Source organism: Ambystoma mexicanum, chromosome 14 (genome assembly GCF_040938575.1).
Source record: "Ambystoma mexicanum isolate Mex_15411 chromosome 14, UKY_AmexF1_1, whole genome shotgun sequence".
Classification (NCBI taxonomy): domain Eukaryota; kingdom Metazoa; phylum Chordata; class Amphibia; order Caudata; family Ambystomatidae; genus Ambystoma; species Ambystoma mexicanum.
In genome coordinates, this window is record NC_090940.1 from 662,757,663 (window position 1) to 662,772,033 (window position 14,371).

General features: G+C 49.7%; 1 protein-coding gene across 3 annotated transcripts in view; it reads right to left on the minus strand.

The window, feature by feature from the left end:
- BRF1 (BRF1 general transcription factor IIIB subunit) overlaps positions 1-14,371 on the minus strand; it is a 1,105,609-nt gene that overhangs the window by 809,773 nt on the left and 281,465 nt on the right. The window lies entirely within an intron of this gene.

The following is a 14,371-nucleotide window of genomic DNA, read 5'->3' on the forward strand; positions in this document are numbered from 1 at the left end:
TCCCCCATGTTCACTCCCTACATCAGCTCTCTTTCCACACGTGCCATCTGACCCATCGCATCCCACTCCAGTGTCACGATGGCCTCCTCCCTCATCGCCTTCCCCCATGTTCACTCCCTACATCAGCTCTTTCCACAGGTGCCATCTGACCCATCACATCCCACTCCAGTGTCACGATGGCCTCCTCCCTCATCGCCTTCCCCCATGTTCACTCCCTACATCAGCTCTTTCCACAGGTGCCATCTGACCAATCGCATCCCACTCCAGTGTCACGATGGCCTCCTCTCTCATCGCCTTCCCCCATCTTCACTCCCTACATCAGCTCTTTCCACAGGTGCCATCTGACCCATCACATCCCACTCCAGTGTCACGATGGCCTCCTCTCTCATCGCCTTCCCCCATGTTCACTCCCTACATCAGCTCTTTCCACACGTGCCATCTGACCCATCACATCCCACTCCAGTGTCACGATGGCCTCCTCTCTCATCGCCTTCCCCCATGTTCACTCCCTACATCAGCTCTCTTTCCACACGTGCCATCTGACCCATCGCATCCCACTGCAGTGTCATAATGGCCTCCTCTCTCATCACCTTCCCCCATGTTCAATCCCTACATCAGTTCTCTTTCCACACGTGCCATCTGACCCATCACATCCCACTCCAGTGTCATGATGGCCTCCTCTCTCATCGCCTTCCCCCATCTTCACTCCCTACATCAGCTCTCTTTCCACAGGTGCCATCTGACCCATCACATCCCACTCCAGTGTCATGATGGCCTCCTCTCTCATCGCATTCCCCCATCTTCACTCCCTACATCAGCTCTCTTTCCACACGTGCCATCTGACCCATCGCATCCCACTCCAGTGTCATGATGGCCTCCTCTCTCATCGCCTTCCCCCATCTTCACTCCCTACATCAGCTCTCTTTCCACAGGTGCCATCCGACTCATCACATCCCACTCCAGTTTCACGATGGCCTCCTCACTCATCACCTTCCCCCATGTTCACTCCCTACATCAGCTCTTTCCACAGGTGCCATCTGACCAATCGCATCCCACTCCAGTGTCACAATGGCCTCCTCCCTCATCGCCTTCCCCCATGTTCACGCCCTACATCAGCTCTTTCCACAGGTGCCATCTGACCCATCGCATCCCACTCCAATGTCACGATGGCCTCCTCTCTCATCGCCTTCCCCCATGTTCACTCCCTACATCAGCTCTCTTTCCACACGTGCCATCTGACCCATCGCATCCCACTCCAGTGTCACGATGGCCTCCTCTCTCATCACCTTCCCCCATCTTCACTCCCTACATCAGCTCTCTTTCCACACGTGCCATCTGACCCCATCACATCCCACGCCAGTGTCATAATGGCCTCCTCTCTCATCGCCTTCCCCCATCTTCACTCCCTACATCAGCTCTCTTTCCACACGTGCCATCTGACCCATCGCATCCCACTCCAGTGTCACGATGGCCTCCTCTCTCATCGCCTGTCCCAGCAGCGCTCGATGGCCATTCCCCCCATCTTCACTCCCTACATCAGCTCTCTTTCCACACGTGCCATCTGACCAATCGCATCCCACTCCAGTGTCACGATGGCCTCCTCTCTCATCACCTTCCCCCATGTTCACTCCCTACATCAGCTCTTTCCACAGGTGCCATCTGACCCATCGCATCCCACTCCAGTGTCACGATGGCCTCCTCCCTCATCGCCTTCCCCCATGTTCACTCCCTACATCAGCTCTTTCCACAGGTGCCATCTGACCAATCGCATCCCACTCCAGTGTCACGATGGCCTCCTCCCTCATCGCCTTCCCCCATGTTCACTCCCTACATCAGCTCTTTCCACAGGTGCCATCTGACCCATCGCATCCCACTCCAGTGTCACGATGGCCTCCTCTCTCATCGCCTTCCCCCATGTTCACTCCCTACATCAGCTCTCTTTCCACACGTGCCATCTGACCAATCGCATCCCACTCCAGTGTCACGATGGCCTCCTCTCTCATCGCCTTCCCCCATGTTCACTCCCTACATCAGCTCTCTTTCCACACATGCCATCCGACCCATCGCATCCCACTCCAGTGTCATAATGGCCTCCTCTCTCATCGCCTTCCCCCATGTTCACTCCCTACATCAGCTCTCTTTCCACACGTGCCATCTGACCCATCGCATCCCACTCCAGTGTCACGATGGCCTCCTCTCTCATTACCTTCCCCCATCTTCACTCCCTACATCAGCTCTTTCCACACGTGCCATCTGACCCATCGCATCCCACTCCAGTGTCACGATGGCCTCCTCTCTCATCGCATTCCCCCATGTTCACTCCCTACATCAGCTCTCTTTCCACACGTGCCATCTGACCCATCGCATCCCACTCCAGTGTCACGATGGCCTCCTCCCTCATCGCCTTCCCCCATGTTCACTCCCTACATCAGCTCTCTTTCCACACCTCTCTTTCCACACGTGCCATCTGACCCATCGCATCCCACTCCAGTGTCACGATGGCCTCCTCTCTCATCGCCTTCCCCCATGTTCACTCCCTACATCAGCTCTTTCCACAGGTGCCATCTGACCAATCGCATCCCACTCCAGTGTCATGATGGCCTCCTCTCTCATCACCTTCCCCCATGTTCACTCCCTACATCAGCTCTCTTTCCACACGTGCCATCTGACCCATCGCATCCCACTCCAGTGTCACGATGGCCTCCTCTCTCATCGCCTTCCCCCATGTTCACTCCCTACATCAGCTCTTTCTACAGGTGCCATCTGACCAATCGCATCCCACTCCAGTGTCATGATGGCCTCCTCTCTCATCACCTTCCCCCATGTTCACTCCCTACATCAGCTCTCTTTCCACACGTGCCATCTGACCCATCGCATCCCACTCCAGTGTCACGATGGCCTCCTCTCTCATCGCCTTCCCCCATGTTCACTCCCTACATCAGCTCTCTTTCCACACGTGCCATCTGACCCATCGCATCCCACTCCAGTGTCATAATGGCCTCCTCTCTCATCGCCTTCCCCCATGTTCACTCCCTACATCAGCTCTCATTCCACACGTGCCATCCGACCCATCGCATCCCACTCCAGTGTCATAATGGCTTCCTCTCTCATCGCCTTCCCCCATGTTCACTCCCTACATCAGCTCTCTTTCCACACGTGCCATCTGACCCATCGCATCCCATTCCAGTGACATAATGGCCTTCTCTCTCATCACCTTCCCCCATCTTCACTCCCTACAGCAGCTCTTTCCACACGTGCCATCTGACCCATCGCATCCCACTCCAGTGTCACGATGGCCTCCTCTCTCATCGCCTTCCCCCATCTTCACTCCCTACATCAGCTCTCTTTCCACATGTGCCATCTGACCCATCGCATCCCACTCCAGTGTCACGATGGCCTCCTCGCTCATCGCCTGTCCCAGCAGCGCTCGATGGCCATTCCCCCATCTTCACTCCCTACATCAGCTCTCTTTCCACGCGTGCCATCTGACCCATCACATCCCACTCCAGTGTCATAATGGCCTCCTCTCTCATCGCCTTCCCCCATCTTCACTCCCTACATCAGCTCTCTTTCCACACGTGCCATCTGACCCCATCACATCCCACGCCAGTGTCATAATGGCCTCCTCTCTCATCGCCTTCCCCCATCTTCACTCCCTACATCAGCTCTCTTTCCACACGTGCCATCTGACCCCATCACATCCCACTCCAGTGTCATAATGGCCTCCTCTCTCATCGCCTTCCCCCATCTTTTCTCCCTACATCAGCTCTCTTTCCACAGGTGCCATCTGACCCATCGCATCCCACTCCAGTGTCACGATGGCCTCCTCTCTCATCGCCTTCCCCCATGTTCACTCCCTACATCAGCTCTCTTTCCACACGTGCCATCTGACCCATCGCATCCCACTCCAGTGTCACGATGGCCTCCTCTCTCATCGCCTTCCCCCATGTTCACTCCCTACATCAGCTCTCTTTCCACACGTGCCATCTGACCCATCGCATCCCACTCCAGTGTCACGATGGCCTCCTCTCTCATCGCCTGTCCCAGCAGTGCTCGATGGCCATTTTCCCATCTTCACTCCCTACATCAGCTCTCTTTCCACAGGTGCCATCTGACCCATCGCATCCCACTCCAGTGTCACGATGGCCTCCTCTCTCATCGCCTGTCCCAGCAGTGCTCGATGGCCATTTTCCCATCTTCACTCCCTACATCAGCTCTCTTTCCACAGGTGCCATCTGACCCATCGCATCCCACTCCAGTGTCACGATGGCCTCCTCACTCATCAGCTTTAATGCTCCCTGTCACAGCAGCACTCCATGGCCATTCGCCTATCAGCGTTAAGCCTCATAACATCTACCGCAATCCCTTATTACAGTGCCCCCTTTGTGCAGCTCCCTAGTGATAGGTGCTATTGTTTAACTGTCTAAGGTCAATTCTCTATACACAAGCAACAATTGCAGAAGCTGAGCAGAGCGTCCCAAGGAGCAGACGCAGGCCATGGATGTCTTTACCACAGATTGGCAAGCAGGGCTGGAAACCAAAAGTGGCCCTGGACGTTTTTTCAAAGTGGCCCCATATTTTGCCAAAGGAGCGAGCAGAGCGAGTGAGCCCAACCCTTCTAGGAGGGGATTGCGAGTATCACCCAAGAAGATGTTGAATAAAATGAGTGCATTTAAACCATGCTTTAATCAGATTTGTATTTTAAAAAAAGAATGTTCATGATCTCGAAAAGTAGATCTTCAACGTGAAATTAAAATCCAACACTATAAATGTGATACCTCGGCATTGGCATTTCTTAAAATCAGTATCTTTAAGTTGCCTTTATTTTATTTGTTACAATATTTAAATATTTAAAGGTTTGCACACTCTGGTGACATGCTCCTCAATGTTGCAGTTCTAAGGTAGAATTCTCCAAGAAACGCTTTTGGTTAAATTGTCCTCCAGAAAAGGACAGTCAAGGAGGTTTTCTTCATTGCAAAGGGCGGAGCGCTCAAAAATTCCAGCTTGCCAGAAGGAAAATGAACCCAAACAGTGGCCCAGTACTATTACAAAAACATATACGTTTATCCTTTAAAACAAAATCTATGCCTACAAACGCAGAAGCGTCTCAAATGAATCGGCATACTTTGTGTTGTTTGATTAGACAATGTTTGTACTGTGAACTGTAACACTTCCAATATTTATGATACAGCAATTAAACTAAATCGTTTTTGAATAATTACATTTACAAATGTGTGACGCTCTAAAGTTCCTTTGCTTGCAGGTTTAAATGTGAAAAATTCCTTTTGCGTGGAACTTCATTTGTTTTCTAATATTGTACAAGTATAAATGATGGGCCAGTTGAAAATGACAGCATGCATTTAAGGTACATTACGGCAAGATGTTCAAAGTAAAAGTGACAAATCCAGCTTTAACAACCATGAAATGTGTAACGTTGCATAAGGAAATGACCTACAAATTACAATCTTGTATGTATTTTCCTCCCTTATACACACTGCCGGCCTGGAGGCCCGGGGGCCCCGTCCCACTGGCCCAGACAGCCACCTGCCACATACACCATAGGCCTGGAGAAAGGGGCACAACAAAACCTACATTGGGGGGTTGGGGCTAAGTGGTGATGGGAGGGGCCACTTCAGAAAATAGGCAGGGCAAACTTGGAGGCTCTGTCCCCACTGTTCTACCCCCACCCCATGGTCTGGTGTGGGGAACAACTATCAAATAGTATATTTTAAAGCGTAATATGCAGGGAGGCGATGGAAGTCTTTCTTGAAAGTAGCAGCTGTAAAGTTTCACTGAGTTTGGTCAAGTACATTTTTCGGAACAAACAGTAAAACTTTACCACCGCCAGTTTCAGGGAAAGGCTTCCCTCGCCTCTCTGCCTAACAAAATGCAAGTGCGCACATCAAGGGGTGAACCTAGGCTAAAATGTAGGCGGGGACTAACCCTTCAATTGTTGGGAGAGGCGCTAACTTCAGAGATGGTGGAGGAGTGGCAAACTTACCTGTGTAGGAGCATCTAACTTCTTTACTCATTGTAATTAGACTATTCTAGTGCAGCTTCAATGTTACAACTCTCTCCTTTGAGTGTGAAAACACCCACTTCTTGCAGCTCCTGAAGGTCCTAGAAAGTGTGAAAAGGACACCATCATACATAAGAAAAGCTATGCTGCCGATGACAAAAGAAACGTGTTGTTGAGTTCATTACAGCACTGGCTGCAGAGCCAGGGATGCAGCCTGTAGGTCTCAGGGGGGCTGTGACTCGAGGAAACGGGCAGTGCTAGATCATCAGAGCCAAGCAGAGTGTAGATTTGCTGCCTCGGAAGAAAGAAAATGCGCCAACAGGACCATGTTCCTGATCCTTTGAACTCTTAACTGGCACGGAATGCCCGCCCCTCAGATAAATGGGGGGGGGGGGGGGTTGAGGGGGTTTAGCCCGGCCAGCTCAATGATGTTGCGTGCCTGCCTGGAGAGTAATTCCAAAGCAGGCCTGTTCCCAAGCCAGAAACGCACCCTACACCTTACAAAAATGTGCTTGCTTACAGGTGTAAATTACACTGTTTTGCAAGTACCTTTTCGTGTAATCTTTAGAAGCTGCTGCTGCGATGGAGCCATGTCGCTACATATTATTGATTTATTTTGTACGTATTGTTTGCAACAATAAAATAAAAGCGCTACACGAATCCCCGTGCTGCAGTTGGTAACCAAACTCACTGACTCCTGTGTTCGTCTGTGTACAGCAAGCATGGAGGAGGGGCTGGCCTTACCAGGCCCCATAAGGCCATGCTTTTCGGATAGGTTGCAACCTCTCCCTTATTTTTTTATAATTATTATTTGTGTATATTCAAAAGAATTTTACAAAAGAAGAGCTGTAGAAGTAAGTTTCGCGGTAACTAACCAGGGTGGGACCCTGAAACGGTTATCATTTTCATCGAATGCTCCAATATTTTTACCGTTGCCAAGAGCCAAGTAATTCGGTCTCCGCTGATCAGTCTGTTCCACCAGGTGACCTCGTCCCACCCTCTATCGTCCCCGATTAGATGTTTCAAGTAAGCCCCTCTGAGGAACTGATTTTTCGGGCATGATAGAAGCAAGTGTCTGATGGATTCGGTATTGTTCTCGCATAAGCGACAAGCGCTCGTGTCGGATAAACCTCAGATCTTTCGAATTTCATTTGTGGCCACCAAGTTCAGACTTATTCTTAGAAGCGCATTCCGTGCCATCCATTGGGGAATTTATGCAGGTACCTCATTGGCTCATTGAGCTTGCGGAATGTTGGAGGCAAGTGCACGAGTAGTTTGTTGTTTGAGGCAGACTCCTGGGTTTGGATCCAGTCAATCTCTTTCAATTTTTTGAACACTCTGGTTGGATTTAAAGTGAGGTCGACTTCCGAGCATGCGACTGAATGGAGTAAGGTCAAGTTTGATTCTTTCCATGCTGCCAGCATTTGCACCTTGCCAGAATTTAACTCCTTGTTTAGGAGGCCATGGATTTCCTCGGTCTCATCCATGATGCATTTTCGATAGAGTCTCAGGAAGTTGATGTCAACTGTTGTCTTTAGAGACACTATGCTCAGTTCTCTCCTGATTGCGGCTATGGATGTTGATTTAGGAAGGGACAGGACCCCTTTCCAAAACACGCTTTCAAGTTTTTGCCAGATTTTGCTGGGAATCAGAGGCATGGCTTCTGCTCCGTAAGTAATGGAAGGGATGACTTTCTTTCTGTAAAATTCGATCACAGGGATGCAAGAAAATTTGCCGAATTTTATGTCAATCGCCTTTCCTCGAGATGTCAGCTTCTTTATTCTAGTTTGGAGATTGGCCTGCATTGAACTCTCGTGTTTGGTATTGTCCAGCAAAACTCCGAGATATTTGTATTCTGTGACTATCTCAATCACATAATCTTCCAGCCGCCATGTAAAGTTTTCTACTTTTTTTTTTTTTCTGTCCGGACTCCAGGATCATGATTTTTGTTTTTTCTTTATTTATTTTAAGGTTATTCTCAGACGTGTAGCGCAGGAGATTTGATAATTGTCTCTGCAGGCCGATCTGGGTCTGATCGAGTAATATGAGATCGTCAGCATACAATAGGTGACTTATTTTTGCTGTGGCCAAGGATGGTGGAAAAGTCCTTGAGCGATCTACTGAATTTCCATAATCGCCGATGTAGGCTAGGAAAAGAGCTGGAGCTAGAGGACAGCCCTGTTTCACCCCTCGGCCCGTCTGGATTTCAGATGACAAATTTCCCATTTGTGACAGGCGGACTCTTAGGCTGGTTTCTGAATGGAGAGCCTTGATAGACTGTAGCAACTCATGCGGGCACCCCCAAGCTTCAAGTTTATTCCAGAGGCGGTGCTTGTCGACCAAGTCAAAAGCTTGGGAAAGATCGATAAAGGCCACAAAAATCCTCGGTTTGCCCTCCAAGACCTTGCTTTTCAATGTACTGATGGTAAATATGTTAGCCGTTGTTCCCATATTTCTTTTGAAGCCCGTTTGGAACCTATCATTGCAGGGAGCCGACTTTGACCAGGCCTCAAATCTTTTCAAAAGCAGGCTCCCATAGACCTTCCCAATGCAGTCCAAAAGGTCTATAGGGCGGTAGTTTAGTGGGTCGGTGATGTCGCCTTTCTTATAGATTGGAACGATGACCGCCTTCATCCACGATGGTGGGAGTGATTTCTGGGCGGCACACTGCAAAAATGGACAGAATAAGAGGTACCCATTCCTCTGCATTTTTTTTCAAGTCAATGTTTGAGATTCCATCCGGGCCCGTCGCTCTGGAGGACTTCAGCTTTTTGATGTGATCTCTAATTTCCGCCACGTCGTCTTGTTTCAGCCAGTTTTCGTTTTTCACTTCCAGTTCAGGCAGGCCTGTGGCTTGTGGAGCTTGGAAAAGGGACGAAAAGTGACTGACCCATTTTGCTTCCGCCATGGCGTTGATGGTCGTGTTGTTTAAAGAAGGTGCTGATGTTTTTAATAGGGACCAGAAGTCTTTTGCTTTATTTCCACAAATTGCTTTTAGCATAAATTCTGCATCCTGCTGGTACAGATTGTGGCGGTGATTCTTTGCCCAGTTTTTGTAGGCCTTTGTTGCTGATATCAGTTGGGCCCGATTTTGAGGAAGTGATCCAAGCGTCCGTTTCAACCTGCGCAGTTCGCGTCTTTTTGCCACCAATGTTGCGTCGAAAGAATGTCTCGGAGCAGTAAAGCATGGAGCCGACAGTTTTGGTTTTGACCTATATTGAATTAGAAGAGGGACGTAGTCCAAGGAATCTTGTCCATTGGAGTGTAACCCCAGCGCATATTTTGCAGACAAGTCTAGCACAGCTTTCGTTGTCATATTCAGGCGATTTCCTCGTGAGTTTGGTTCCACTCCAGCAACATAGGGGGCCGGAGGTTTGAAGTGGGATTGCAGAGACATGGTGAGCTGATTATGATCACTCGCTTTTGTCTTACGAACCTGGAAGTCTTTTACCTTAGGAAGAATGTGACGAGAGGCAAAAATGTAATCAATGATGGCATGGTGAGCACCTTGCTCCCAGGTAGGAGGGCGGTCAGCGTTGGGAAAAACTGAGTCCAGGTTTTCCATTTTTCTTGAGGCCATCAGAGTGGACCACAGGCTCCCTCTATTTGAGGCAGGATTCGTGGAAGAAGGTTTGCCCAACTTGGGATGGTTGTCAAAGCAGTGGGCATTCAGATCGCCACAGATAATAATAGAAGGAACCTGGTGGAAGGCTTGAATTTCATCTACTAGATTTTCCATCATTGCTAGGAATGTCTGCTGGTTTATGGCTGCTGGGTTCCAGTAGGTGTTGATAATTGCGATTTGTAAAGGCCTACAGTTTGGTTGATCTTCCCAGTCAAATAATACTGCCAAGATTGAAAGGTTGGATACGAGAATGGCCTTGCTCTTCAGGCCCATCCCCTGTCGGTAGGCAATAAGAAGGCCCGATGTCGGGCGGCCCGCTAATCCTTTATTTGCTGGAGCCAATATGATGTCATAGCCATCCATAGCAGGAGATTTCCAGAGCCATGTCTCTTGCAAGCAGATGATATCAAATAAAGCCAGATTGGCGTCACTCGGCATTGTTAAATGCAAATGGCCACGGGTGTTCCACGAACAGAGGCGAAGGGTAGATGAGGTTGGGTCGGCGGTTGGAGAGTCTGGAGGCCCTTTTGGCCGACCTGCGCATTGCTATTTTTTCGTGAGTGTAAGGGCCTTTGGGAGCCAGGCCCACAGACTCTGGAGTTTGTCTTTTGGGTATTCGTTTTTGTCCGAGTAGATTCTGTTTGTTGAAACAATGGGCATCGTTACTAGGAACGATGGGAGCGTCGGGTATAGTTGTCACTTTACGAAATTCGTTGAAGCCGAACAAGACCCCCGACAATCAAAGGTTTTTTTCAAGCCAGACAAGGCTGGTTTTTGGTTTATAGACGCTATGGCAGGAACTAAAGACTTCGAATTGTGGTTTTCAGAGACTTGCTTTGGATCAGAATGTCTTTTCCTTTCGCTCCTATTTTCGTTTTCTCTGCCTTTTGCATGGCCACCCATGTTGCTCCCTGGGTTTCCTGGCTGGAGAGAGTGGGATTTCTGAATTTGGTTGTTCAAGGTGAACCCAAGAGATGCCAGATCCTCTTCAGCACGAACAATTTCATTTTTTACGCTCGCGGAAGCCAAGTAAATGAAAGCTTTTGCTCTGTGGTTTGAGTGATAAGGGTCCACTAGCTGTAGGTCAGACGATTTTATCTCCCGAAGAGCTGGAATGAAGCTGAACAGTGAAAGTAGTCCTCTTCTATTTAGGATTATATCGTCTTTGTTTTTGGCATGCTGTTCTAGCTTTATAGGAGACACTCTTATGTGCGCATTGACTTTTCGTTATTTTTCGGTTTGTGAAGAAAAATGAGATTTTGGGTGTTTCCCTCTGTCCTTAGTTTTTTCACCCTAGTGTAGGCTACTTTGGGACCTGGGATATCTATCGGATGCCGAGGCGCCAGGCTTTTCTCGCGCTTGATGTATCCCGGGGTTTCGCATTGAGCGCTCTTTGGCCCCAGGGGTCGCGAACGACATGACTCGAGAGCTTGAGGGACTAGATGGCTTTTGGCTAGGTCCCTGGTGTAATTTCCTCCTGCGATCTTCCAGGGTGCTAAACTTTGGCGATAGTTCGACTTCGGATAGATCTTCAGTTAATTTCAGGGCGGCCAAGGCGCCGGGGGCAGGGGGCGAAGCAGCGGCACAGTGCACCCGTGCTTGCTTTCCTTCCTTCACGAATTGGTGAACTTGGGGGTCATCAAAATGCTGGGAGATGTTCATGTCCGCATCTGCCAGAAATTCCTCCATCGCGCGGGGTGAGGCTTTGTTCTGGTTTTGTGAGGCAGGTGGAAGCACCAGAATTTTAACCTTGTTTTCTGCAATCTTTGTTTGTATAGTTGAACCTGCGATCCCCGAGGGAACTTGTTTTTCTTTTTGGTTTGGTTTTTGGGCCACGCCACTTTGTGGATGAGGAACTGGTATTATTGTAGAGAATATCGAAAATGCACGTTCCTCTGCTCCCCTCACAGAAGTTTGAAGTGTGGGCAGTGACGGCGGTTCATCTGTGATGTCAATAACTTCCTTGGATGTTAGTCTATTTTCAGCCGCAGGGATGGACCTTTGGGTAGCAGCGGTGGTGGGTGTAGAGGGAGGGGGAGCCCACCTTTTTTGTACGCCCGCCTCGACTTCCATCTGGATTTCTGTGGGGGCTTCCACAAAGATTTTAGTTCTTTTGGCTGCATCCAGTTGTAAGTTTGACAGTTTTCCATCAAGGGCGGTAATATAGCCTTCTAGGAAAGTCAGTTTTGTGAGCATCCTCGCTTGAATCGAGGTGTGATCTTTTAGTGACTCATTTATCCCCTCGTACAGTTTGGTGAACGGATTTAAAGCTATGGTGACCGCTGACATAATTGAAAGGAAATCCCTCTTGTTTTGCGAAGGAGAATCAGTTTGATGCGCTACTTGCTGCATATGATTTTTCGGATTAGGGGTGGTTGTTTGACTCTCGTTTAATAATCTTCTTACTACAGAAGAGGATGTTGTCTCTAAGGATTCACGTCTGGTCCGATCCGGATGAGTCAGTTTGTTTTGAGGAGCGGATGGTAGGCCGACCTGGGCCAGACGGGATTGCTGCCTTATGTCTGCTGAGGCTTTGCATAGGGCTTGAGGGGTAGTTTCGAGCAACCGAGCCTTTGTTGGTGCCACCGCCTTTTGGACAGAGGAAGTGGTAAGATGTATAGGTTGTAGCAGAGCTGGGGTTGGGCAGCCCGACAGATCCTTGATTTTCTGCTTTATTGGATGAGAAGGACTGAGAATCTGGCCAAGTAGGTTTAGTTGGTTGTCCTGGACTGGTCTCCCCATAGGAATCGAAGGAGACTTATTGTTATGGTTAGTCAAAGAAGTTTGGGCGGCCAAACCCTTTTCGCTTTGTTCTGGGGTTGAGGCTTGGCAGGGCGAGAGAGGGGTCCTTCAGGAGTTGAGCCTGCGGCATCTGAATTGGAGAATTTAGTGCCATTTGTGGCTCAGAGGCCTCATGCGCCTTTGGCTGTTGATCTACCGCCGGAGACCTTTTTCTAGTTTTTTCTGGAGGATGGCACATTTTGACTGCTTCTAGAATTTCCTCGTCGGTAAGGTCCTCTTGTCTATTCCGTGTGTCCGGGGCAAAAGCATGAAAAAAGTCTGTTACTAGACTTGCCACTGAGGGCTTTATGGACTCAGGATTCCATGGTTTTTTTGCGGGTTGGCGAGTTAGTTTAGTTTTGCCCGACGCTATACTTGTGAAGATTTTTTTTTTTTGCATTTTTTGCTTTTGTGAGAGTGCGAGGTTTTCTGGACTCAGATGCCTCCACCTCCTTCCAACGACGTTTTTTGGGATTTGAGGTTTCTACACATGAAGGGGGGTACGTCTCCGTGAGCAGACTAGGGTTCTCTATGAGTGGTTTTTCAATTTGAGGGTCCGCGCCCCTCCGGTCCACCGGAGAGCGCTGACAAGATTCCTCCCGGAAGTCAGGGGCAGATGAATCAGAGCCCAAGTGAACTTGCGCCTCGATTAGAATCGGGGCGTTTGCGGTGAAGGTGTGAGGACATGAGTCAGCTGTCAAGTCGTTGTTTTTCCGCTGCCCCGAAGGAGATGTTACCAAATGGACGGTTGCTTTGCCGTGGGAGGGGGAGGGGAAGCCCTCTCCCCACTGTTCTCACTGCTCGGAGCTTCAACAGAAGCCGCCTCCCTAGCGACTTCAAGCTCCGCCCCCTGAGTGGGTCCCGATTTGCGGACGATTATGGAGCACTTTGCAGACTCCCCCCCCCCCCCCCCCGCTCACGGGCCTCGGTCCTCTCTCCGGAGGCGTCCCAGGCTCGGAGCTGTGAGGGGGGAAACCGCGATTGCAGAGGTAATAACGGGAGTCGCTGAGCCACAGGACCCAGGGGTGAGTGAGTAACTTCGGCGCACTGTGAATCATCACGGTGGATTTCTAAGTCCGCCTGACTTCCTCGCACCGTTATGGCGGGGGTTTTTCTTGCGGCGGGGTCTTTTTTTCTTAGTTCTCTGCCCGCCGCCGAAGGGCTTGAGGTTGCAATTGTGGTTGACAATAAGTTGCATCCGGGTTTGAAAGACTCGAAGCACCACGGGGAAGGAGGGGTTGTTTTTGTGCGAGTCGGGGACGAGCACTTCTACGTAAGCGGCCCTCCTCAAAGTCTGTAGAATCTGGCACAGGTACAGAGTAAAGGTCCAGAAGAAGTGAAGTTTCGGAGGCGGTCGCCATGACAGCCGTGCACAGACTGCCAGAGACTGCACACTCGCAGCCACACTCCGCCTTATTTAATATTTATCTTTTGACTCCTTCTTCTCTGCTGGTGTATTTTATGCTACGCCTGCGTGCCATTTGTAGTTGCTTTGTACTCCTAGGACTGTGGTTAGTTAGAGTGCGACGACTCAGTTTCACATTCTACATTTTTGGAACCGTGCTCTGACAATGAAATTACATAACAAATGAAGGCACACGTTGAAGATTTAGGATTCCTAAATCTTCAACGTGTGAAAAAATGCATTTATAAACGTTGATAATCGACGTATAATAATATCAATAAATGCATTTTCTCACCCCCCGTTTCGACCAGAGCCGAGCCCTGCCACCAAGTCAGCTGCTCCCTAATCTCATTCCAATGGAATATCACCATCCGTAGTGGTCGAGTCGTCGGAAAGCACATGTTGCTGCCTGGCTGTGGCTGGCCTGTGTGGCTGGCTGCTGCCTGCCCCATTCCGCCAGTACACTTAAGATGACCTGTGGCTGGGGTGAGGGGGGGTCGGGGGGGGGTGAGAGAAGGCAGGGCACGTGCGGTTCCCATGC